This window comes from Prunus mume, linkage group LG2 (assembly GCF_029339155.1).
Source record: "Prunus mume cultivar Tortuosa linkage group LG2, ASM2933915v1, whole genome shotgun sequence".
Taxonomy (NCBI): Eukaryota; Viridiplantae; Streptophyta; class Magnoliopsida; order Rosales; family Rosaceae; genus Prunus; species Prunus mume.
In genome coordinates, this window is record NC_142699.1 from 42,342,027 (window position 1) to 42,366,692 (window position 24,666).

Sequence of the window (24,666 nt, forward strand, 5' to 3'; positions counted from 1 at the left end):
ATATCGGAGGCAGCGTGCAGCTTTTAATGAGAAACTTGAATATGACACGCCTCCCGAGCCATTAAACAGAGAAGAAGTGTTGCACATTGTTGAAGATATTAATTATATATGGGGCTGGAAAATTGGGGGAAGTGTTGGTGAGAATGATGGTGACAGAGTTTGTTGGAAGAAGAAATTAAAATTCTTTGATCTCGAGTATTGGAAATACCTTCATGTGAGGCATGTCCTAGATGTTATGCATATTGAGAAGAATGTTTGCGATAGTATTATTGGTACATTGCTGGAGATCCTGGAAAAAATAAAGATGGGATTGCTGCTTGGTTAGATTTATTGAACATGAGGGTCAAAACTGATTTGCAACCCGAGTATGAATAAAGACGTACTCGCTTGCCTCCAGGGCCTTGGAATTTATCAAGAGCAGAGAAGAGAGCGGTTTGCAATTCTTTCTATGGTATGAAGCTCCCTGAAGGTTATTGTTCAAATATAAAAAATCTTGTATCTTTAAAAGATTCAAGACTTCTTGGACTTAAATCTCATGATTGTCATACCTTGATGCAACAATTGCTCCATGTGGTAATTCGTTCTGTTTTGGAGAAGCCTGCAAGGTATGCAATAACTCGATTGTGCTTCTTCTTCAATGCTATATGTGCAAAGAAGGTGGATGTTTCCAAGCTAGATAAGTTGGAAGAAGATATAGTAGTTACTTTGTGTTTGCTTGAGAAGTACTTTCCTCCTTCATTCTTTGATATCATGGTTCATCTAGTAGTACATCTTGTCAGAGAAGTTCGTCTATGTGGCCCAATATATTTTAGATAGATGTATCCGTTTGAAAGGTATATGAAAGTGCTAAAAGGGTATGTTCAGAACCGTACTTGTTCGGAAGATTGCATTGCTGAGCGGTATATAGCTGAAGAAGCTGTAGAGTTTTGCACCAAGCATTTATCTAAAGTTAATACAGTTGGAGTGTCTTCAAGCTAGAAGATGGGAGTTTCGAAGCCATTATCAAGTTGCATAGTAAGCTTAGTTGATCGGGACTTGTTAAACCAGGCACATTTATATGTCTTGGAGAATACGGAGGAAGTCCTACCTTATTTTGAGTACGTATGACTTTTATTTTTCATATGGAGCCTTTTTAAATATTATTATTCCTTATGTTTATCTTATGCACAAGGAATCATAATGCTTGATTTTTTTGTGTTAATGTAGGGAACATATGATCCACATCATGACCACTTTTCCAAAATTTAGAAAGAGAACAAAGTGGCTGCAAGATAAGCACAATAACACTTTCATTCAATGGCTCCACTTTAAGGTATATATATGTTATTGAATGACATGCATCAACTTTTAATTTTCTTCCATTCTATATGTTAGATTGAATTAAGATATATATGATTAATTTGCAGGTTCAAAGTGAACTTAATGAGGAAGATCATAATAGTGTATCAGAAAATTTGAGGTGGCTAGCAGCTGGTCCAAGCATGGCAGTGCCATCATATGGGAGCTATCTTATTAATAGTGTTAAATTTAACACCAAGGCACAAGATGATGTGCGAACTGTCCAAAATAGTGGAGTTTATTTATTTGCACATACTATGCAAGTTGCTAGTGCTAAGGATAAAAACCATATTGTCTCCAATATGGGTTTTTATGGTGTTATTCAAGAAATTTGGGACCTTGACTACCAAAAGTTTAGAATCCTAGTCTTGAGGTGTGATTGGATAGATAACACTTCGGACCTTGTAGTCGACGAACTTGGATTTACCCTTGTAGATTTGAGTAAAATTGGACATAGAAATGACCAATTTGTTATGGCTTCTCAAATCAAACAAATATTTTATGTTGACGACCCAATGCATCGTGGTTGGTCGGTAGTGTTATCAATGCCTAATAGAGAATATAATGATGTTATTGGTGATGATGTGCTAGGTGATACTAGAGGGATACCAAATATTAACACATTTGATGACTTAGTGGGTGAGTTTGGGAATGAAAATATTAGAGATGGGTGTGAAGATATATGGATTGATTGATTGTTGCAATGTATGACGTTAGCTATTCAGTTAATTGTATGACATTAATTAATAATTATGTACAACATTTTAATTCTTATCACATTTTCATTATGCAGGCTTTGGGCAAGACAAATCAAAAATTAAAAATGCTAGGTTAAAGCTGTAAAGTACGACGGTCAGGGATAAAAATTGAAAATATGGACGTCTAAGATAAAAACAACGTCGGGTTTCAACAAGGGAACATACCGTAAAACAAAAAAACAAACATATGAAAAAGAAATCAAGACGGTTTGCTTAAAATAAACCGTCGTCTAAACCGCAAAATAAAGGCCATTCAGTTCCATTATCCGTCGTGATGTATGTTCGCGACGCTTGCTAGTCTAAAACAACGACGTCTCCGCTCATATATACGTTACGGAAGGTCAAATAAGTGACTTTTAAAAGGACATCCACGTCATTATGTGATAAGAACCGACGTGGTAAGTAATTACAATGTCAAGCAGATGGATCTCTAGACGTAATGAAGTAATTAACCACGTCCTTTATTTTAAAGCAATGGACGTTGAATCTATAATCCACGTCAGTTATGTTCCTATCCACGCCTTAAATACTATTTATAACGTCATCATTTGACATAAACCGACGTGGGGGAGAGTTTTGTACGTCTATATTGAGTAATATTCTATCATTTTAAATATTTTAGACGTCGGTTATTTGGAAAAAGTGACATCTACCTCTGTTAAAGGGCCTTCTTTGTACTATTTAAATGACGATTCTAGAAAAAAACATATGTGTCAACGAGTTAACACGTCGGTTTGTATTATAGTTCATGACATGGATAAACATATAAGCGTCGGTGATGCCTGGTGCAGGACGTGGTTATTTTATTTTACGGCGGTTATGGAAAGACAAATGACATGTAATACTCTTTAAACGTCTGTTGGTTTGTATGTACGTCGTTGTTTATGGTTCACAAGTCGGTTTTTTTTTTAACGTAGTAAATATTAACCACGACGGTTTCTAGCTTATCCAAGTCTTTTTTCCTTCATTTAGAGACGTGGATAATTATATGTACGTCGGTTCTTCTTTTGATCTTGACATGTAACAGTCTTTAGACATCTCCATTTCCATAAAACCGTCGTGTAATGTTGTGGGAGATTTCATTTTAGGCTAATTATATAGTAATTACACGTCGGTTAGTAATAAATATGGACGTTGAATTCCTTAACAACGTCGGTTATTAACCGTCGTTGTTGATAGTACAAAAGATGGCGGTCGATTTCACGACGGTTGGAAAACCTTCTACACGACGGTGGTTTCCCGCCGTCTATTTCGATTTTTGTAGTAGTGCTTATTCAATTGGTTGGGCTCACTGGAAAACCTATGATTTTTTTAGCGAATGTGCAATTTTGGCCAGGATTTATTTATTTAAAATAAAAAAAACAAACGAACATGCTCCAGTGGCAGCTTTTATTTCTTCAATACATAAGAGTTAGGTTATTTTTGTAAAACTTTTTGTGGCGGCTTTTAACTAGATTGACCTTAGGTCCCTTCATGTATTCATATTATACATGAAAAATTATTTTATGTAAAAATATTGGCTAAGTATGAAAAATAGTTTTTCAGAATTATCATTTTTTCAAGATAGTTTTTAGCGGCTTTTATTCCTTACACATCAAATAAGAAAACTTGATTTTATGGGATTTTAGTATGAAGTATATATTGACTTAATGAGCCATTATTTTTAGCCTAAAACTTATTTTGCACTAAAACCGATTTTTCATATTTTGATTTGGTGAGAATTTGATTTTCTAGTATTTTTATTTTAATCCAAATGGGGGGTACTTCCTTATTTACATTATAAACTTAAGTAAATGGAGTAATATAAAAATAAATAAAAGTAAAAGAAGAAAGACATTTACTTAGTAAATCCGCCACTGACTGGGCTATAATTTTTTTATCGGCTGGGAAAGAAAAAGCCACCTAGGCTATAGCCCAGGTTAGTCATGCCTATGGTCCATCCCTTAGATCTGAAGCTAGCCCTTCTATCATACCTTTTATTTTCTTTCAATTTCGTAGACAACCTTGTTTGCTTTTGGTGGAACCTTCCTGTTCTTAGAATAAAAAAGAAGAATTTAAATTAATTTGTTTATGATAATAAGTCCTTGAGTTTTCCATAGTGGAACTTTTAATGGAGGCACCGTTGAGTTTTTAGGGTTTTACAGAAGTGAAGGGGAGGAGGGAGGGTATGAGTTCAATGTTGAATCTTAAATCGTTGGGTGTTTTATTTTTTATATTAATTTTTTGTTTGGTGAAATTCTTTTTGTTGCAAAAAAAATATGGAATTTAAAGAAGAAAGATGATATAGCAGATAATATGGTCTGCCATATCATGTGTCACATGTGTTTGGTATTTATAAGTTGATAAATAAGTTGGTGGCCATAGCGTTATGAAAATTGGTACTTAGGTGACTAATGGTAAATTTAATTACACAAACAAGACAAAACAACACAGCAATCTTCACACACTTTAAACCTTGACCAAATACACATATGACTAGTCAACTGCTAGTCATGAACAATCACAATCAAGAGAACACACAGATCATGCCACAATGTACCTGCAACCCTAGAAGATTACTAATGACAACCTAGGCACTCAGAAGGACCCAGTCAATCTAGGCATCCCCTGTGCTAGCAACAACTATGGTGAAAGTGTGTGAAATCATCATAATCATGCAAACATCAAACAGCAGATAAAGATGACTAGTCAACCACCAAGAACACAAACCCAGAAAAATTACAGATATGCAAAACAGATTTTGTTCACCTAGAAACCCACCATTGGGAAAAACTGGGAGTCATCAACCGACCAGGCACTCCACTAAGTAGAAAAAGATTTTTACGAAGGAAACACAACCAAGCTCAAGATCCACCTAGGTCTATTTAGGAATATGAGCAATACCTCCTTTGTGCAATCTTCTTCTCCAACTTAGCAAAACTTGAAGCTCAGTTCTTCATGGCAATGGCAGCTCCTTCTCCAAATTGCTCGTTCATCCCATGACACTAGCTTGCAAGCTCAACACAGACCGAAACCAATATTTGGATTCAAAGGAGAATGACCAATTTCTTCAAGAAACCATACTCTTGAAGAAATCAGTCTTGAATCTGACCTAAATATAAATGAGAGATGATTTAAATAGCTAGATGCAGATTTTGGTTTTTTCAAAAGCAGTTTTTCAAAAAGAAATCAATTGGAAAAACTCATAGATGAAAATATATGGTTCTCTCTTGAGGAAGAAGAGAAAGAAAGCAAAGCAATCTTTCCAAAACTTCCACGCGAAAGAGGCAGCCGCCAAATGACCAAAATCGTGGCCTTTACACCAAAAAAATTCGTTAGGTCAGAAAACACAGATGGCAGCAGAGAGAGAGAAAGAGGAATAGGACAAAACAGTTTGTTATCCAGCTGGAAGCAAGGATGACTAGTCATATGAGAAACGGATGACTAGTCATCATTTTATGAAGACTGTTTAATGTAATGATATGACTAGGCAACCATAAGCATAGATGACTAGTCAACTAAAACAGCATTATGACAAACACCAAATAATATCGACCCTGTGAAAGACATGGTTTTGGTTTCTAAAAAACACAAGCATGAACTAGCACATATATCAAGTGATCAAAGTTGCATTAGCACAATAGCCTAGACCAAGTCTTCAACACATGAAGGAAAGGGAATGAAAAAGAAGAAAAGATTAAAACCATATGCAGTTTAGATAGACAATCAACTCTGAGAGATAGGCAATGAGATGCAATTCATGCTCACAGACAAGGCATATTTAGGAAAGAAGGAGGTTTAGAGCCAAGGGACACAAGAGATGATATCTTATCTCTCTTGGAGAAAACTGTATACAAAGCATTCTTAAGACATGATCATAGTATGGGCTCACAGCAAAATATCATCACTCTCTAATGACAAAATATTTGATGATTTATTTTGATTTACTTGCACATCCCGAACATAAGTGCTTTGAATGGCCCAATTTTACGGCTCTTTGCTCTAGATTCTTCAATCAAAACACCTTATACCTTCCTAGAGCCGTGACTACATTAGTCACACTTCCCCTTTTTTTTTAAAAAAAAATTTAAATAGATTGGCTAAGAGAGTGAGACCAGCTAATAGATAATAACAAGAGCAGTCCAAAATGAAGCAGAGATACGTGGCTCACCAAGAGGACAAGATAGCACAATTTAAGTCTCATCTAATAGCATCTTAAACAAGAAAAGGGATTATGCACAAGTCAGACAAAGCACAAAAACATTCAATCATTCACACCATCAGAAATGAGAGATATGAACAGTGACATATCAACATCAAAATATAACAAAAAAATTTTGGACTTGACTAGGCAACTACAAGCAAGATGACTAGTCAACTGTTTTGGAATGTGCTGAAGACAAGGAACAGACCAGCTAATCAATCAATTGAGCAAAGGCCAATAGACTGCTGAAGTGTAACATGTTTCTGAAAGTCCAAGGCCTTGGTGAGTATATCTGCTAGCTGTTTTTTAGAGGGAACAAATTCCAAAGATAAAATTTTGTCTTCCACAAGATCTCTAATAAAATGGTGCCTAATGTCTATATGCTTAGTCCTAGAGTGTTGAACATGATTTTTTGAAATATCTATGGCATTCATGTTGTCACAATAGATTAGAAAGGATGATTGGGCAATACCATAGTCTTTCAACATTTGTCTCATCCAAAGGAGTTGAGTACAACAACTCCCAGCTGCAACATACTCTGCTTCCAGTGGATAAGGAGACAGAATTATGTTTTTTGCTATGCCAAGCAACAAGTTTGTTGCCTACATAGAAGGCCCCCCCGGATATCATCACTACAACCTGCCCAATCGGCATCACTATACCCAACAAGATTGACACAAGTGTCATAGGTATACCACAACCCAAACTCAATAGTCCCACTCACATATTTTATGATTCTCTTAACAGCAAACAAGTGAAACTCTTTTGGGTCACTTTGAAACCTAGCACACACACCAACACTAAAAGAAATGTCAGGTCTACTATCAGTCAAGTAGAGAAGACTTCCTATCATGCTTCTATAGAGAGTTTGATCCACACTTTTTCATGCAAGTCTCTATGAATCTTAGCACTAGTGCTCATTGGAGTTCTTGCAGATTTTGCTCCCTCCAAACCAAATTTTGTCACAAGATTTTTTGCATATTTAGATTGAGATACAAAGATCCCATCATGGCTTTGTTTAATTTGAAGACCTAAGAAATAGTTAAGCTCACCTACAAGACTCATTTCAAATTCACTAGTCATGACATGAATAAAATCTTGAACATGCAAATCAGAGGTAGAACCAACCACAATATCATCAACATACACTTGAGCAATCAAGACATCCTTTTTAAACCTTTTCACAAACAAGGTTTTATCAACGGACCCTCTAACATACCCATTTCCTAGAAGATGAGAGGTTAACCGAAACACATCATTTGGATGATGTGGATCTTCAAAACCCTTTGGTTGCTCAACATAGACCTCTTCATTTAGGACACCATTCAAGAAGGCAGTTTTGACATCCATTTGATAAAGTTTAAATTTCAAATGACAAGCAATGGCAAGAAGCAATCTAACTGATTCTAATCTTGCAACATGGGCAAAAGTTTCATCAAAGTCAATGCCTTCCATTTGAGTGTCTCCTTGAGCAACCAATCTAGCCTTGTTTCTGACCACATTACCTTGCTCATCGGTTTTATTTTTGAAAATCCATTTAGTGCCTATGACATTTGTGTTGACTGGTCTAGGAACAAGGTACCAAACGTCATTTCTCACAAATTGATTTAATTCTTCCTGCATTGCAAGAAACCATTCACCATGGTGTAGGGCTTCTTTCACATTTCTAGGCTCTTCCTTGGAGACATAACACACATGGCTAATTTCTTGAGCAAGTTGCTTCCTAGTTCTCACTCCCTGATTAAGAGGGCCAATAATGACACTCTCAGTTTGAGTGAGAGGACTAAGATCAGTATGAGAGCTGGCAGTCTGGACAGATGAGATGGAACTAGAAGTTGAAAAGGTTGACAAGTCAACCGGGACAGAATTTCCAAAAGTTGACAGGTCAACCACAAGATCCAGACCTGGAGATTCTTGCTCAAGAGGAGGAGGAGGAGGTAAAAGACCATCCTCATCCAATGCCATCTCTGTAGATGCAGCAAAATCATCAATAGTGACATTTATGGATTCAATGATGGTTCTGGACCTACAGTTGTACACTCTATAGGCTCGGCTTGAGGTGGAATACCCTAGAAATATTCCCTTATCACACTTAGAATCAAACTTAGCAAGATGCTCCCTATCTCTCAAAATATAGCATGTGCTACCAAAGACCCTAAAATATGACACATTAGGCTTCTTTCCTTTCCAAATCTCATAGGGAGTTTGTTTGGTACCAGACCTCACAACACCCTGTTTGAGATGTAACAAGTTGTATTGACAGCTTCAGCCCAAAAGTCTTTAGCAAGATTTTTGCTATTTAGCATCACCCTTGCCATCTCTACAATCACTCTAGTCTTTCTCTCCACAACACCATTTTGCTGAGGTGTAATAGGTGCAGAGAACTCATGTTTAATTCCCATTTCTTCACAAAATTTCAGAAACTAAGAATTCTCAAATTCAGAGCCATGATCTGTTCTAATTCTCACAAGAGGTAGATGACTAGTCATCTTCTCTTTTTGCAAAAGGTGGCAAACAGACTTAAACCTTTGGAAAGTTTCAGATTTCTCACGTAAGAATGAGACCCAAGTGAACCTAGAGAAATCATCAACCATGACAAGAATATATTTCTTTCCACCAAGGGACACGGTTTGGATAGGACCAACAAGATCCATGTGAACAAGTTCTAGACTAACATTAGTTTGAATGTGTTTGACCTTTTTGTGTGACACTCTAACTTGTTTGCCTAATTGACATCCTTCACAAACATGCAGATCAGATTTTTCAAGCTTTGGTAGACCACTTACTAACTCTCTCTTGGACAATTTATGCAATTCTCTAAAATTCACATGTCCAAGCCTTTGATGCCACAAAACACTTGTTTCATTTACAATCTTGTTGCAAACTACTTCTTTTGCATCATTGACACCATCAATGCAGTAGCAATTGTCCCTAGACCTTGCCACGCTCACAATCTCATTGCCACCTTTTCCAATGATTTTGCAGCCATGCTTGGAGAATCTAACCTCTACTATTCCATCATCACACAGCTAACTCACACTAATGAGATTGGATGTGAGACCCTCAACAAATCTAACATTCTTAAGCTCGGGCAGACCAGGGATACAAACAGTACCATTTCCAACAACTTGAGACCTATGACCTCCACCAAAAGTCACAGTGCCTCCATCAAAGGGGGTGAGAGATGAGAAAACATTTTTATCCCCAGACATATGTTTGGAACAGCCACTATCAAAATACTAAGAGTTGGTGTTTAAAGCAGCAAAAGCATTTAGCACAACAAGAGATTTGGTATGACCTCTTGCAATCCAAGTAGACTTAGGCACAATGGGAGAACTCATTTTGAGGGAGACAAGTTTGGCTATCTTAGTAACTTCATTCATCAAATGATCAACTTGATTTTGCAAAGATCTGGGATTCCTTTTAGATTTTGAAGACAATTTTCTGGTCTTATCTTTGCTAAACATATGACAGACTGGTCAAATATGACCAGTCAACCCACACCTGTGACAAGTTGGAACAAACTTAGGTTTCTTGACAACCTGCTGAACATCAAGAGGTACAATGATTGGAGTTTCTGATTTGACAAACTTAGTGGTAAAACTAGATGAACTAGAACCAAAGTGATTAAATCCAAGACCACCTTTGTCCCCATGAACTTTTCCCATATTCAACATTTTGTCAATTTTTGAAGCACCAATGGTCATAGATATAATCTTCCTATTTGCTTCATTCAATTCACCTAGGAGCTGTTTGTTTGAGTTCTGGAAACCAATGTTACTTTCCTTGAGCACATTAACTTGATTCTCAAGGTTACTCCTAATTGACACAAGAGCATCACTTTCTTTTTCTAGAGACTCAAATTTGTCACTCAACTCCTTTTTGGTTTCTTTTAGGATGAGAATTTCATGTTGAAGATCTTGGTTATTGAACTCAAGTGTGAGGCTCTCTTCTTTCAAAACAAGGTCTCTTTAAACAAACAATCATATTTTCTTCCTAATGACTCAGATGACAGTCATCCGACTCAGAATCGATTCATCAGACGTGGGCTGCACAGAGGCAACAAAGGCAACATGTTGGTCATCATCATCAGAGGAAGATGAATCCTCTTGAGACCCTTCACTTTCACTCTCACTCCAGCTTACTTTCATGGCCTTGTCCTTTCCTTTGGAGTATTTTTTCTGATTGTTTGCACAGTCGGCAGCATAGTGTCCAATGCCTCCACATGTGAAGCACTTGACAGATTTTCTAAAATCTTTTGTGAAAGGTTTGACATCCTTATTCCTCTCTTCAGTTGATGGTCTAAATTGTTTCTTACTACCAGAGCTGCCCTCTCTAGCAAACTTTCCCTTATCCTTAAGAATTCTCCTAAATTTTTTGACAAACAAAGCCATCTCATCCTCAAAACCTGAGGATTTTTCACCAACTTTCAGAGAGGAAACATGCACTCCTTGAAGTGCAACATTTTTTGATTTTTTGGAGTCATTTTCTTCCATATTCAATTCCATCTCATAGGTTTTCAATTTTCCTACAAGCTTGCCAAGCTTAATTTCATTTAAATTTTGGACTTCCATGATTGCGGTTTTCTTTGCTCTAAACCTAGATGGTAGAACACGAAGAATTTTCTGAACAACAAGAAGCTCTTCAATGGGTTGACCTAGACTCATGGCTTCATTTGTGATCATCTCAACTCTCCCATAGAACTTAGAAATAGACTCAGTTTCAGACATCCTAAGTTCTTTAAATTGTGCAAGCACCATCTGAAGTTTTAGGGTTCTAACTTGGTCCATCCCCTTCATGAACCACCCTTAGTTTATCCCAAGCTTGTTTAGCATTAGGGATGTGTTGTATATGTGCAAATTGTGTGCTAGACAAAGCTGTAACTAAGGCATTTCTGGCCTTCTTGTTCGAATATGCACCAAACACCTCAGCTTCAGTCCATTGTGACCTAGGTTTGGGCACATCCTCACCAAAAACAGTCTTGACCGGAGCAACCCACTGTTTTGTGAGATACTCACTTGCATACTCATCAAGTGCATCAAGAAATATCTCAAATTTTTCTCTCCATGCAGCGTAGTTATTACCGTCAAAATAGGGAGGGGAGTTGCAAGATCCAGCAACTCGATCCCTTTCCATAATGAGCATACCTAAACACCAAAACAAATCCTAGGATCTCTATATTTGTGTTAAGAGCTGACGCTCTGATACCAATTGAAAATTGGTACTTAGGTGACTAATGGTAAATTTAATTACACAAACAAGACAAAACAACACAGCAATCTTCACACTTTAAACCTTGACCAAATACACATATGACTAGTCAACTGCTAGTCATAAATAATCACAATCAAGAGAACACACAGATCATGCCACAATGTACCTGCAACCCTAGAAGATTATTAGTGACAACCTAGGCACTCAGAAGGACCCGTCAATCTAAGCATCTCCTGTGCTAGCAACAACTATGGTGAAAGTGTGTGAAATCATCATAATCATGCAAACATCAAACAGCAGATAAAGATGACTAGTCAATCACCAAGAACACAAACCCAGAAAAATTACAGATACGCAAAACAGATTTTGTTCACCCAGAAACCCACCATTGGGAAAAACTGGGAGTCATCAACCGACTAGGCACTCCACTAAGTAGAAAAAGATTCTTACAAAGGAAACACAACCAAGCTCAAGATGCACCTAGGTCTATTTAGGAATATGAGCAATACCTCCTTTGTGCAATCTTCTTCTCCAACTTAGCAAAACTTGAAGCTCAGTTCTTCATGGCAATGACAGCTCATTCTCCAGCTCGTTCATCCCATGACACTAGCTTGCAAGCTCCAACACAGACCGAAACCAATATTTGGATTCAAAGGAGAATGACCAATTTCTTCAAGAAACCATACTCTTGAAGAAATCAGTCTTGAATCTGACCTAGATATAAATGAGAGATGATTTAAATAGCTAGATACATATTCGGGTTTTTCAAAAGCAGTTTTTCAAAAAGAAATCAATTGGAAAAACTCATAGATGAAAATATATGGTTCTCTCTTGAGGAAGAAGAGAAAGAAAGTAAAGTAATCTTTCCAAAACTTCCACGCGAAAGAGACAGCCGCCAAATGACCAAAATCGTGGCCTTTACAGCCAAAAAATTCGTTAGGTCAGAAAACACAGATGGCAGCAGAGAGAGAGAAAGAGGAATAGGACAAAACAGTTTGTTATCCAGCTGGAAGCAAGGATTACTAGTCATATGAGAAACGGATGACTAGTCATCATTTTATAAAGACTGTTTAATGTAATGATATGCAATGCTCAATACCTTTGTCAACTTGCTTGAGCCACCATAGAGCAGAGATTAGAGAAGAGCACCAATAAAAGTTTTCCCTAATCTAGACTTGAGCTTGATAAATTACATTACACATCCTATTGCAAAGTTGTTAAGGGAAGCCAAAAGAAAATACTAAAAACCATACATTAACACGTTATCGCATTTATTATTATTATTTGGGGTAATAGTGTGAATGGAGGACATTTTTTCCCAAATTCAAGGGAAGTGTGCTAGAATAAAATCATTTTTTGTAAAAAGAAGTCATGACTAATTAGGACAAAGTATTTCAATTATAATTAATTAAACCTTCCTCTCTTTAGTTGGTAATTCACTTTTTCGACCACAGCTTTTTTTTAAAAAAAAAAATTTATTTAATTGATTTTCATTTTTGCTTGTTAAACCTACTCAGCCCATTTCAGTAGATGCACTCCCATTCTTTGCTTGCTTCATTGCATCCAGCGTTCTTGATGGGCCCCGTTTTATTTAAAGATCTATTCATAGCCATCCCAAGTTGTATCGATACATCTAATCTAAATTTAAAACTATTGTATGTCCTTGAATCATTTTTTGTATTATTTTTAATCTATGACCATTAGCAGGTTTTAAAAAGGCAAAAATTCGTTTCTAGTCCTGTAATTTCTCGGTTTTACCACTTGGGTCCTTATAGTTTCAATTGCACTTTACTTATATTTTATTGACACAATGGTTTGGACATAAGAGTTCTAAAAACTTGTAAAGTGGATCTTTAATCTCGTAGATAACAAGCTTTGGATTCTCATTTATCATATTTTGCACCATGATTACAAGTTGAAAGTTCTTCATAATTCATAATCTTGTAATAACCTAATTCATAATCTTCAAGAACTTGTAAAGTGGATCTTTAATTTCATAGATTACAAGCTTTATCTTCTTTTTTTTTTAATTATTATTATTATGAGTTTGCAATCTTAGTTAGAATGTCTATGCTAGAGTCTCTTCGATCATGAGTAACCGTTAGTGGATGCACACTAGATTGTTTTAATTTTGATGTTAGATCATTTTTTATTGTAATTGCCCCTTATGACAAGTTTGTATTGGTCATTTGTGACTAATGACTTTTTTAGCTAAATTATGTATGCAATTCCAAAATTTCTCAACAAAAAAAAAATTAAATTAATAATAGTCATGATCGATAGTGTAGTACAAAAGGTACTCCTGTGGAAAAAATATTTGACTTCTTCGGACACGCACATGCACCTTTGAAAGAGAAGTTCACACATAAATTATATAAGAAATTATAATTAGTGCTTGCAATTATAAATTTTCTAGCTAATTGATTACGTTGAATTTTTGTTTTGATCACATGCAGGACAACTTTTGTCCAAATGCTAAGGGGGGCCGGACACAGACATTTGTAAGTGGCCATGTTTCACAGAGTGTACGTAGTATATGCCCAGTTGGCTTCTATACAAAGAGCTCATGTGTTTTGTAACAAACAAAAAACAAAACAAAACAAAATAAAAAACCAAAAACCAAAAACCAAAAAAAAAAAAAACTGCTTCTTTGTTTTATTTTTAGCCGGTCCACTGTTTTGTATTAACTTCCGCAGTTTTATTTTTACACTACTACAAAAAAGGCCAAAGACGACGGGAATTCACCATCGTGTATTCGGTTTTTAAACCGTCGTGAAATCGACTGTCGTCTATTTGGGTTTCAAACTACAACGGCTTTTCACCGTCGTTGTTTATCTGTAAAGACGACGGTTTTTAAAGAAAATCGTCGTTGTTTAGAGGTAAAGATCGTTAATTATAGGAGGAAAGACAACTGTTTTTAATAAAACCGTCGTGTATTGTACGTAAAGATGACGATTTTTTTATGAAAACCGTCGTGGATTGTTTATAAAGACATCATCTTTACATACAATAGACGACTTTTTTTATAAAAAGCGTCATCTTTACGCATACAATAGACGACCTTTTTTATAAAAAGCGCCATCTTCACGTATAATAGACGATGGTTTTTTTATAAAAAGTATCATCTTTACGTACAATAGACGACGGTTTTTTTATAAAAAGCGTCATCTTTACGTATAATAGGACGACCTTTTATAAAAAGCGTCATCTTTACATACAATAGACGACGATTTTTATAAAAACGTCATCTTTAAGTACAATAGACGACCTTTTTATTATAAAAGCGCCATCTTTACGCATACAATAGCGACAATTTTGTTATAAAAGCGTCATTTTTACGCACAATAGACGACGGTTTTAATAAAAAACAGTCATCTTTACGCATACAATATATGACGGTTTTTAAACATACAAATGATGCACAACTGAAGTCTCCTCCATCATCCCTGTAAATAAATCAAAATGACAAAGAGAGAAAAAAAGAAGAAGCTAAGATTATAAACATAAAAAATTAGGTGGAAGAGAAATTTTACCATTGGTCCATATTTCCATAGAAAACTTGTAAAATGAGCATAAAAAAGACCATCGAGAAACTGCAAATTTTCAACAATAAAAAAACATACGACTCACATAGAAAACCTGCAAAAGAAAAAGTTATAAATCTGCAAGCTTCCTCCTTATCTCCTGATAACCAAAACAGAAAATCTAAAAAGAAACCAAAAATAATAAAAAAAATGTAAACAAATCAGACAAATCAAGAGAGACAAAATCTGAAATTAGGGAGACAAAAAACATACCAAAAACGCAAAGAGACTAATCCAGAATTCACTAGCAAGATATAGAAGGGTATTAAGAGATTAGGTGACTTTCAAATCAAACCTTTCAACCAGCTTTGATTCCCAAATACAGAACATCCCTCTACATCTTATGGATTTGCTAAGACCTCAATCTCTCAACTCCTTTATTGATATCGATTTTTTGATGATTTTGTAGAGATTTTAGAGAGTGCAGGAGGGTTTCAAGGAGGGAGAGATAAGGTTTTTAGAGACGGGAGAAAATCTGAAAATTTGTTGAGCGCGAATTCACTTCAGTAGACTTTTTTTAGCGTGTTTTAAAAGACGACGTTTGTTAATGAGAGATAAGATTTTCAAAGACGGATGAAAATTTGAAATTTGTCGAGCGCGAATTCACTTAAGCGGCCATTTTTTAGCGTGTTTTAAAAGACGACGCTTTTTAAAAAAATTGTCATCTTTACATATAATAGACGGTTTTTTTTATAAAAGCGTCAAAAAGATTTACACGGTTTTATAAAAAGCGTCATCTTTACATATAATAGACGACGGTTTTTATAAAAAGCGTCATCTTTACATACAATAGACGACGATTTTTTATAAAAAGCGTCATCTGTATATACAATAGACGACGGTTTTATAAAAAGCGTTATCTTTACATACAATAGACGATTTTTTACCACTACCCTCCTTGACCCCATATGAATACAATGACTGAATTTGATCTTCAATTTAAAATATTTACACTAGTGGATACCACAAAATCTTATGTTATATTTAACGAAAGTATAAATAAACTCTTAATTGTTAGTGAATATTTTTTTTTATGGCATACGCATTTTAAGAAACTAGTTTCAACGATCCAATCGTCAAAATTGTTTGTTTATACTTCGAGATCATATACGCCAAAAATCGGAAAAAATAAACATTCAGAGATCAAGTAACGAGACAAAAAATTTCGACGATTATAAATGAAAAATCATCATTTAACGGTTATTTTAACTCCGATTTTGATGATTTTTTACTGCTACACTCCTTGACCCTATATGAATACAATGATTAAATTTTATCTTCAATTTAAAATATTTACAATAGTGGATACCACAAAATCTTATGTCATACTTAACAAAAGTATAAATAAACTCTTAATTGTTAGTGAATATATTGTTTTGATGGCATACGCATTCTAAGAAACTAGTTTCAATGATCCAACCGTCAAACGTGTTTGTTTATACTTCGAGATCATATACGCCAAAAATCGAAAAAATAAACATTCAGAGATCAAGTAACGAGACAAAAATTTTGACGGTTATAAATGAAAATTCATGATTTAACGGTTATTTTAACTCCGATTTTGATGATTTTTTACCGCTACACTTCTTGACCCTATATGAATACAATGATTGAATTTGATGTTCAATTTAAAATATTTACACTAGTGGATACCACAAAATCTTATGTTATATTTAACGAAAGTATAAATAAACTCTTAATTGTTAGTGAATATATTGTTTTGATGGCATACGCATTCTAAGAAACTAGTTTCAATGATCCAACCATCAAACTTGTTTGTTTATACTTCGAGATCATATACGCCAAAAATCGAAAAAATAAACATTCAGAGATCAAGTAACGAGACAAAAAATTTCGACGGTTATAAATGAAAAATCATCATTTAACGGTTATTTTAACTCCGATTTTGATGATTTTTTACTGCTACACTCCTTGACCCTATATGAATACAATGACTGAATTTGATCTTCAATTTAAAATATTTACACTAGTGGATACCACAAAATCTTATGTTATATTTAACGAAAGTATAAATAAACTCTTAATTGTTAGTGAACATATTGTTTTGATGGCATACGCATTCTAAGAAACTAGTTTCAACGATCCAATCGTTAAACTTGTTTGTTTATACTTCGAGATCATATACGGCAAAAATCGAAAAAAATAAACATTTAGAGATCAAGTAATGAGACAAAAAATTTCAATGGTTATAAATGAAAAATCATGAATTATTTAACTCCGATTTTGATGATTTTTTACAGCTACACTACTTGACCCTATATGAATACAATGACTGAATTTTTTCTTCAATTTAAAATATTTACACTAGTGGATACCACAAAATCTTATGTTATATTTAACGAAAGTATAGATAAACTCTTAATTGTTAGACAACATTTTTTTTTATATAAAAAGCGTCATCTTTACATATAATAGATGACGTTTTTATTTATTTATAAAAAGCGTCATCTTTACGCATACAATAGATTTACGGCGGTTTTTTAATAAAAACGTCATCTTTACATTACAATAGACGGTTTTTTTATAAAAGCGTCATCTTTACATACAATAGATGACGGTTTTTTATAAAAAACGTCATCTTTACATACAATAGATGATGATTTTTATAAAAAGCATCATCTTTACATACAATAGACGACGGTTTATAAAAAGAGTCATATTTACATACGATAGACGACGGTTTTTATAAAAAGCGTCATCTTTACATACAATAGACTACATTTTTTTATATAAAGAGCGCTATCTTTACATATAATAGACGATGATTTTTATAAAAAGCGTCATCTTTACATACAATAGACAATGATTTATAAAAAGAGTCATCTTTACATACAATAGACAACGATTTTTATAAAAAGCGTCATCTTTACATACGATAGACGACGGTTTTTATAAAAGCGTCATCTTTACATATAATAGACGACGGTTTTTTATAAAAGCGTCATCTTTATATACAATAGACGACGGTTTTTATAAAAAGCGTCATCTTTGCATACAATAGAGGACTTTTTTTTAATAAAAAGCGTCATCTTTACATATAATAAATAATTTTTTTTTATAAAAAGCGTCATCTTTACAAACAATAGGCGACGGTTTTTATAAAAAACGTCATCTTTACATACAATAGACGACGATTTATAAGAAGAGTCATCTTTACATACAATAGACGACGGTTTTTATAAAAAGCGTCATCTTTACATACTATAGACAATGGTTTTTATAAAAAGCGTCATCTTTACATATAAAAAACGACGGTTTGTATAAAAATCGTCATCTTACATATAATAGACAACGATTTTTTATCAAAACAGCCACGTGTTTACCAAAAAAATGACACTTGATTTTTAAAAGACGACGCTTGTCATACCGCCATCGTTGTTTTTGGTCGATTTTAACTCAAGAAAACCTTTTTAATAAGACGACGCTTTTTATTTGTGTGCGTCGTTATAAAAAAATATTCAACAGTACCTCCGGTTTTTAGTTGTTTACGCTCACTTATCCACACAGCTTTTTGTTACCGTTGTCTTTTTAAATACGACGACGTTTTTTCTTCTACCGTCGTCTTTTTCTGGTCATCTTTTTCACTTTTTGTAGTAGTGTTAGCCAGTCCACTGTTTTGTATGAACAATTTTATATTAACTTCCGCAGTTTCCTTTGATCTATGCGCATATTCTGGGTTGGTCACCTGCAAAATTTTTATATTGAAAGTCACCACGTGCCTAGTGATAATCTTTGGCGGTCTCTATGTTTTATCCTCTGTCTTCACATCAGATCACATGTCATCACGTACCTAGTGACAATCCTTATGTGCTTTGTTATTTGGTGCTCTATTGATAATAAAGTGCTCTGGTTATTTAATTAGGGTCATTTTTTCATTATTATTATGAATTTGGATTCCTTTATCATTGGAAAAAGAAATACTACTCAACCTTAAGGTTAACTATGAATCAGAGCGAGAATGAATCGAATCAACACGACTTCTCATTAAATTATCTACTAACTATCATGAATCGAAATGAAGAAATATTTGATTAGTGGAATGCATGCCCTCGAAGAATGTATATTTTATTTTATTTTTTCAAAAACCAACTACAACTTTTCAAATGGGAAAAACTATTTCACTAACAATTAAAATATTATGTAAAAATATTTTATGTAGTTATGATATGTATTAAAATAAAAATTCAGTATAAATATAAACTATAGTTGCCTGTGATCTGACACATTATATATTATACTTGCACTCCTACTGAGAATTGAGGGGCTCAAGCAACTTTGATGCTTTCCAGTTTGTTTAGCGTAAATTACAACTTTCCCTCTTTTTAGCTGTAACGTTAGCAAAGATACTAGTGTTATTAATTATTGGAGCATACATAAGCTTGAAAATAGGTATTGCTATTATTAATTTATGATTTTAAAATGTCAAATTCTACAATTTAAGGGATTCAAAACTTCAAGAGCGATGTTGAGTCAAACAATACAGGGTAAAATATTTTTTGATATATTTCCATTCATTCAAAGGAGGTATTTATAATACAAGTGTGTAAACCCTAATAAGATTATACAAGAAAACAAATAAAATTCTAATTACACAAAATTTGTACAAAAGAGAAAAAAATAAAATTCAAATAGAATAGGAAATAAATATCCTAAACAAATTTTTCGAACATGGTGATGATCACCGTAAAGTTCATTTTAGTGTTTACGGTTGGTTATAATAAACAAATTTTTTGATAACGAGAGATTTGTTATATGTATTAATGTTCATAAAACTTTATTTTTCACGAAAATCTGATGAACAAACTCTGCTTCTTCATTTTCCATTTTTATGGTTCGCTGGCTTTTTTATTTTATTTTGTTTTTATCCATATAAACGCCAAAAATCTGATGGCTTATTCTTCTGCTTCATAGAGCCTATTGTGCCTGTGCCTTGGGGAGAAATCGTTATTAAATATTTATGCATTTTGTTATATATATCTTCCATATTTCCAAATTCATATTTCATCCGTAAAATAATGCCACTGTTGCTGAACTTGAGAGAGCATTAATATTGTATATTGACGACCATCAACAGAATATATATTTTTATTTTATTCATCAAATTAATAGTACATGTAATTAAGAAGGAAGGGGACGCCCTAGCTAGCTACAGACCTCAGTGAGTCATCAGTTCTGCTTCGTCTTCATCAGTACTGGATGCCGAGTCAGTTTCTCCACCGGAGTCGGCTAGTTTTTCTTTCCCGTGGCCTTTGTAGATGTGGGTGTTGCCAAACTCGAAAATTCCTACTCTCTCCGTTTTTTTCCCCGTAATATTATTCCCAACGATTCCGAAGTCATTGCCTCTTCCGCCCTTGTCTTTTTTCTTATCTCTCTCATTCTTGGGTTTGACATTCTTCTGAGACTTACTGGTGTGACCATTAGACCGAGCTGACTTTGATCCAACGTTTAAGCTAGCAAATGCTTTCTCTGCACTATTGTCACTGTGCCTATCAAGCCTCTGCTCATATCCTTTTAAAATGGCAACTACATCCTGGGCATCAATAGTGTCCAGATCTTTTGTATTCTCTATCACAGCTGCAATACTATCATAGGATTTAGGCAGACTAATGAGTAGTTTCTGAACAATTCGTTGATTGCTCAGATCCTCACCATAGCTCTTCATTTGGTTGATCAAATCAAACAACTTAGCAATATATCCAGACAAAGATTCATTATCATTCATCCGAGTATATTCAAAATCACGCCTAAGACTCTGAAGTTTCACGGATCTTACCTTCTTATCACCAACAAATTCTTGTTTCAGAATATCCCACGCAGCCTTTGCAGTTTCTTGAGTTGCTATTCTTGGAAAAAATTGATCTGATACAGCCCCTTGGATAATACCCAGAGCTCTAGCGTCCTTCACCACGTTCTCACGCATTAGCTTCCTTTCTGCCTTCGTGAGCTCCTCCTCCTCTTTCTTCGGAGTTTTGTACCCATTCTCCACAATATCCCACAGGTCGTGCGAACGGAAAATGGTTTTCATTTTGATTTGCCAGAAATCAAAATTTTCACCATTGAAGATTGGTGCCCTGAGTTCCCCTCCTCCAGATCCAGCCATGTTAGACTCAATCGCCGATGTAAGCTTGAATCACTGCAATAAGCCTTCGCTTATGAATCCTAGCTCACTTTAACAAACCCACCATGTTAGTGTTTGACAAGCTAATATGTGCTAATGGGAAAATGGAGAGTTGAGAATAATGACGAAGCGAGAGATAAAACAATATGCTCTGCAAAACTTGTATTAATTCGTGAGGGTGAGGCACTATATCATTTACATTCACAGCTCATATTACCGTTAGAGGAGAGAGAGAGAGCTAGACAATTCCTAGCTTCAATCTCAACCATCCAACTACACTATCAGTAGGATTAAGACACCTGTCCAGTCAAGTCCTATGAGACTTAACAAACCGTTGACTAGTATAAATAGCTTAGCCTATGAGCTAAGTATTAACACTAAACAAAAAAATTACATACTAAATCAGTTTACCATTTTGCACATTAACAGTGGGTGTTGCCAAACTCGAAAATTCCTACTATCTACGATTTTTTCCCCGTAATATTATTCCCAACGATGCTGAAGTCATTGCCTCTTCCGCCCTTGTTCTTTTTCTTGGGTTGGAGAGTTTTGGTGCTCACTGATGGGGATTTCGAGCTGTTGCTGTTTTGTTGGTCGGTGTTCACCTTAGAGGAATCCTCAGAACCTTGTTTCTGATCACCAAGTGGAGGCTTCAGATATAGCCAGCCGGTAGACAATTTCACCGTCTGGATCCTTGTCTGGAGGTATCGATAATTGGGTGCTTGTGTGCCAGAAAAAGTTTCTAATTGTAAGTGAAGCCAGACAAAACTCTTTTTCTTCATATATAGACAGACCATTGTGCCCAAGTTTACTATGAGCCAACCGAAGGAAGTTGCCCAACTCTTATAGCTCCCTTTAGCTTTTCAATGTGGAAGAATGCTTTCAACAGTCTAAATACACTACGAAAGTGGAGACGCACCTAACCATGATTCAGAGTCACTACATCTCATCTGCCATTAAATTCAGAGTCCCATCTAGTGAAAGCAACAGTTGCAATAGGATAATTAGCATTTGTCATCATGCGATTACCTTTGCAAAAATAATTTATTTATTATTAGTAGCAGCCTTCAACATTTCAATAGGAAAAACTAAAATTTTCCACCCACATAAAATACCTTTTGAGTCTTGACTATACTAATCCAAGTTGACTATCAGGACTTTTTTTATTTGTTATTTCCATTTTTATCCTCACCTCTATACAAGATGGGTCTCCAAATGAAGCTGAATACCTGCACAAGGAGATGGCAACAAAACCCTTTACTGGTTCCTCTAGAAAACTTTCTGAAACTGAAACAGAGCTCCCACAAAAAGAAACTGAAACAGTGCTCCCACAAAAAGAAACTGAATCAGAGCTCCCGCAAAACAGAACTAGTGAGGCAAAAAATAGTAATAACCAGACCTGCAACATTCGTGAGAATGTAATTACCGCAACAGAAAGCAGAAGCGTTGGGGTTTTCGACTTCAACAACGAATATCATGAAGGTGGTGCTGTCGATCATCATCAAGGAAGGAAGGGTCAAAACAAAACTGACTACAACATTGATGGCAACAAGATTGATTCAAAAGATGGGGAGTTTGTTGGGATCGGCAAATTCGGCAACAAGTACTACAACTCGAGGAAAGAAGAAGGAACGAGCAAGAAGCCATGGTATAAGTTTTGGTAAAAATAAACAAGAGAGAAAGTAAGGGAGCTGCGCTGCTGAATAAAGAAAGAGGCTTGAGTTAATTTCCATTTTATAGTCCATGTCTTTGTTTCTTTGTAGTGTCTACTATTTGAATGTGGTTAGTTACAGTATTGGAGTTGAGAATCTGGTCTCTTGGATCGATCTGTGGAATTTAAAATATTGATTTACAGCATGAAAAATACGTTCTACATGAGAAAAGTAGGGATTATGAATCCGGAAATCATGTGGGTCTTGATCAAAATCATAGAAGGATTTTATTGATTTGAATTTATTGATCTGCATGTGGGTTCGAATGCCATGAATATCTGAAAGTTTAATTCTGAGCATGAGAAAGAACTAGTAACGAAGAAATCTGACTTATTGATTGCCACAAAAGGAGTCCATACATAAATCTTGTTTTTCCTGCCCCATAACATGTGGTCTAGTCTTGACCTGCCCCATAAACTCTAGTTTTTCGCCAACTATTTATTTTGGTCGTGCCATTTTTTAACTCAAGCCGCTTGCTTCATTTTTTGTTTTGCTTACTCACCATTGATATATAAAAGAAAGAAGAAGAAGCAATAACAAGAAGAACAAGAAGACCAAGAAGAAATGGTACGCTCGACTTGTTGTTGTACTTGTTGCCAACTTTGCTAATCCCAACACGCTCGCCTTTCTTTGCATAAAATGTATGCCACAAATGTTGTGGTTTCGACCCCTTCTTGGTTGATGAACATCAACACCACCTCCACCTTCTTCGTTGTAAGCATCGTGAATCCCAACATCCGTGCTTTCAATTGCGAAGAAATCATTCTCATTAATGTTGAAGGTCCGTTTGCCTTCATCAGTATTTTCTACCTCATTTTTTTCATTTTGCTGGAGCTCTTTCTCCTTGGCACTCTTGTCCAAAAAGCATTCTAGGGCGACAAAGAAAGCGGTTTCTTACCCTCTCCTGAAAGCTCTGGTTCAATTGTTCAGCTTCAGATCGAGATCGAGACCCATCTTATGTATATGCAAAGATAAAAATGGAAAGATCTTCAAATAAGTGGAGGCAAATACTCTAAAATCAGATGAAGACAATCTTTCAATAAATGGAAGTTACCATTGTAAACTAATTTCATAAATTCCTTAAACCCTATACACACATAGAATCACATCAAGGAAAAGATCTTGAATGAAATAAAAATATTAATCATAATATATAGTACTTACCTGCCATTGATGAAAGCTCGAAAGAAAAGTCTTCTATTCTCTGTAGAGTTCTTATGTTCAATTAGCAATAGGGACTAGATGTTTTTGAAAGTGTGTTTATAAGAGAGCATGTGACCTCCTCTTGAAAATGGAATAAGTTACAATTATATATATATATTATTAGTCTTTGTTATATCTGCAATATTCCTAATGATCAACTTGGGAAAGTCTTTCCAGCAAAAACCAAAAAAACTTGGAAAAGTCTTGTAAAAAATGACCACTCTTGTCCTAATGCAAAGGGGGACGGACAGAGTTTTTAAAGTGGCCATGCTTGTGAAAAAATTAAACAATACATTGTACATCAAATTTGGAAAGCAGCAATTTGAATAATCACCAGTGTTGACCAGGGCCGGCCCTTGGCCAGAGCAACTAGGTCATCACCTGAGAGGGGAATAAAAAAAAATATGTCCATATATATATATATATAGGCATATGCAAACAAAAACAAACAAAAAAAACAAAAAAAAAAAGTTCTCATAACAAAATAAAATTAAAAGTTCTCATAAAAAATAAAAAAAATAACAGTAAACGGGCA

At 35.0% G+C, this 24,666-nt stretch overlaps 1 pseudogene; it reads right to left on the minus strand.

Moving 5' to 3' along the window:
- Nucleotides 1–23,346: 23,346 nt before the first annotated feature.
- On the minus strand, nucleotides 23,347–24,099 carry LOC148920421 (uncharacterized; annotated as a pseudogene).
- Between the last annotated feature and the right edge of the window lie 567 nt (nucleotides 24,100–24,666).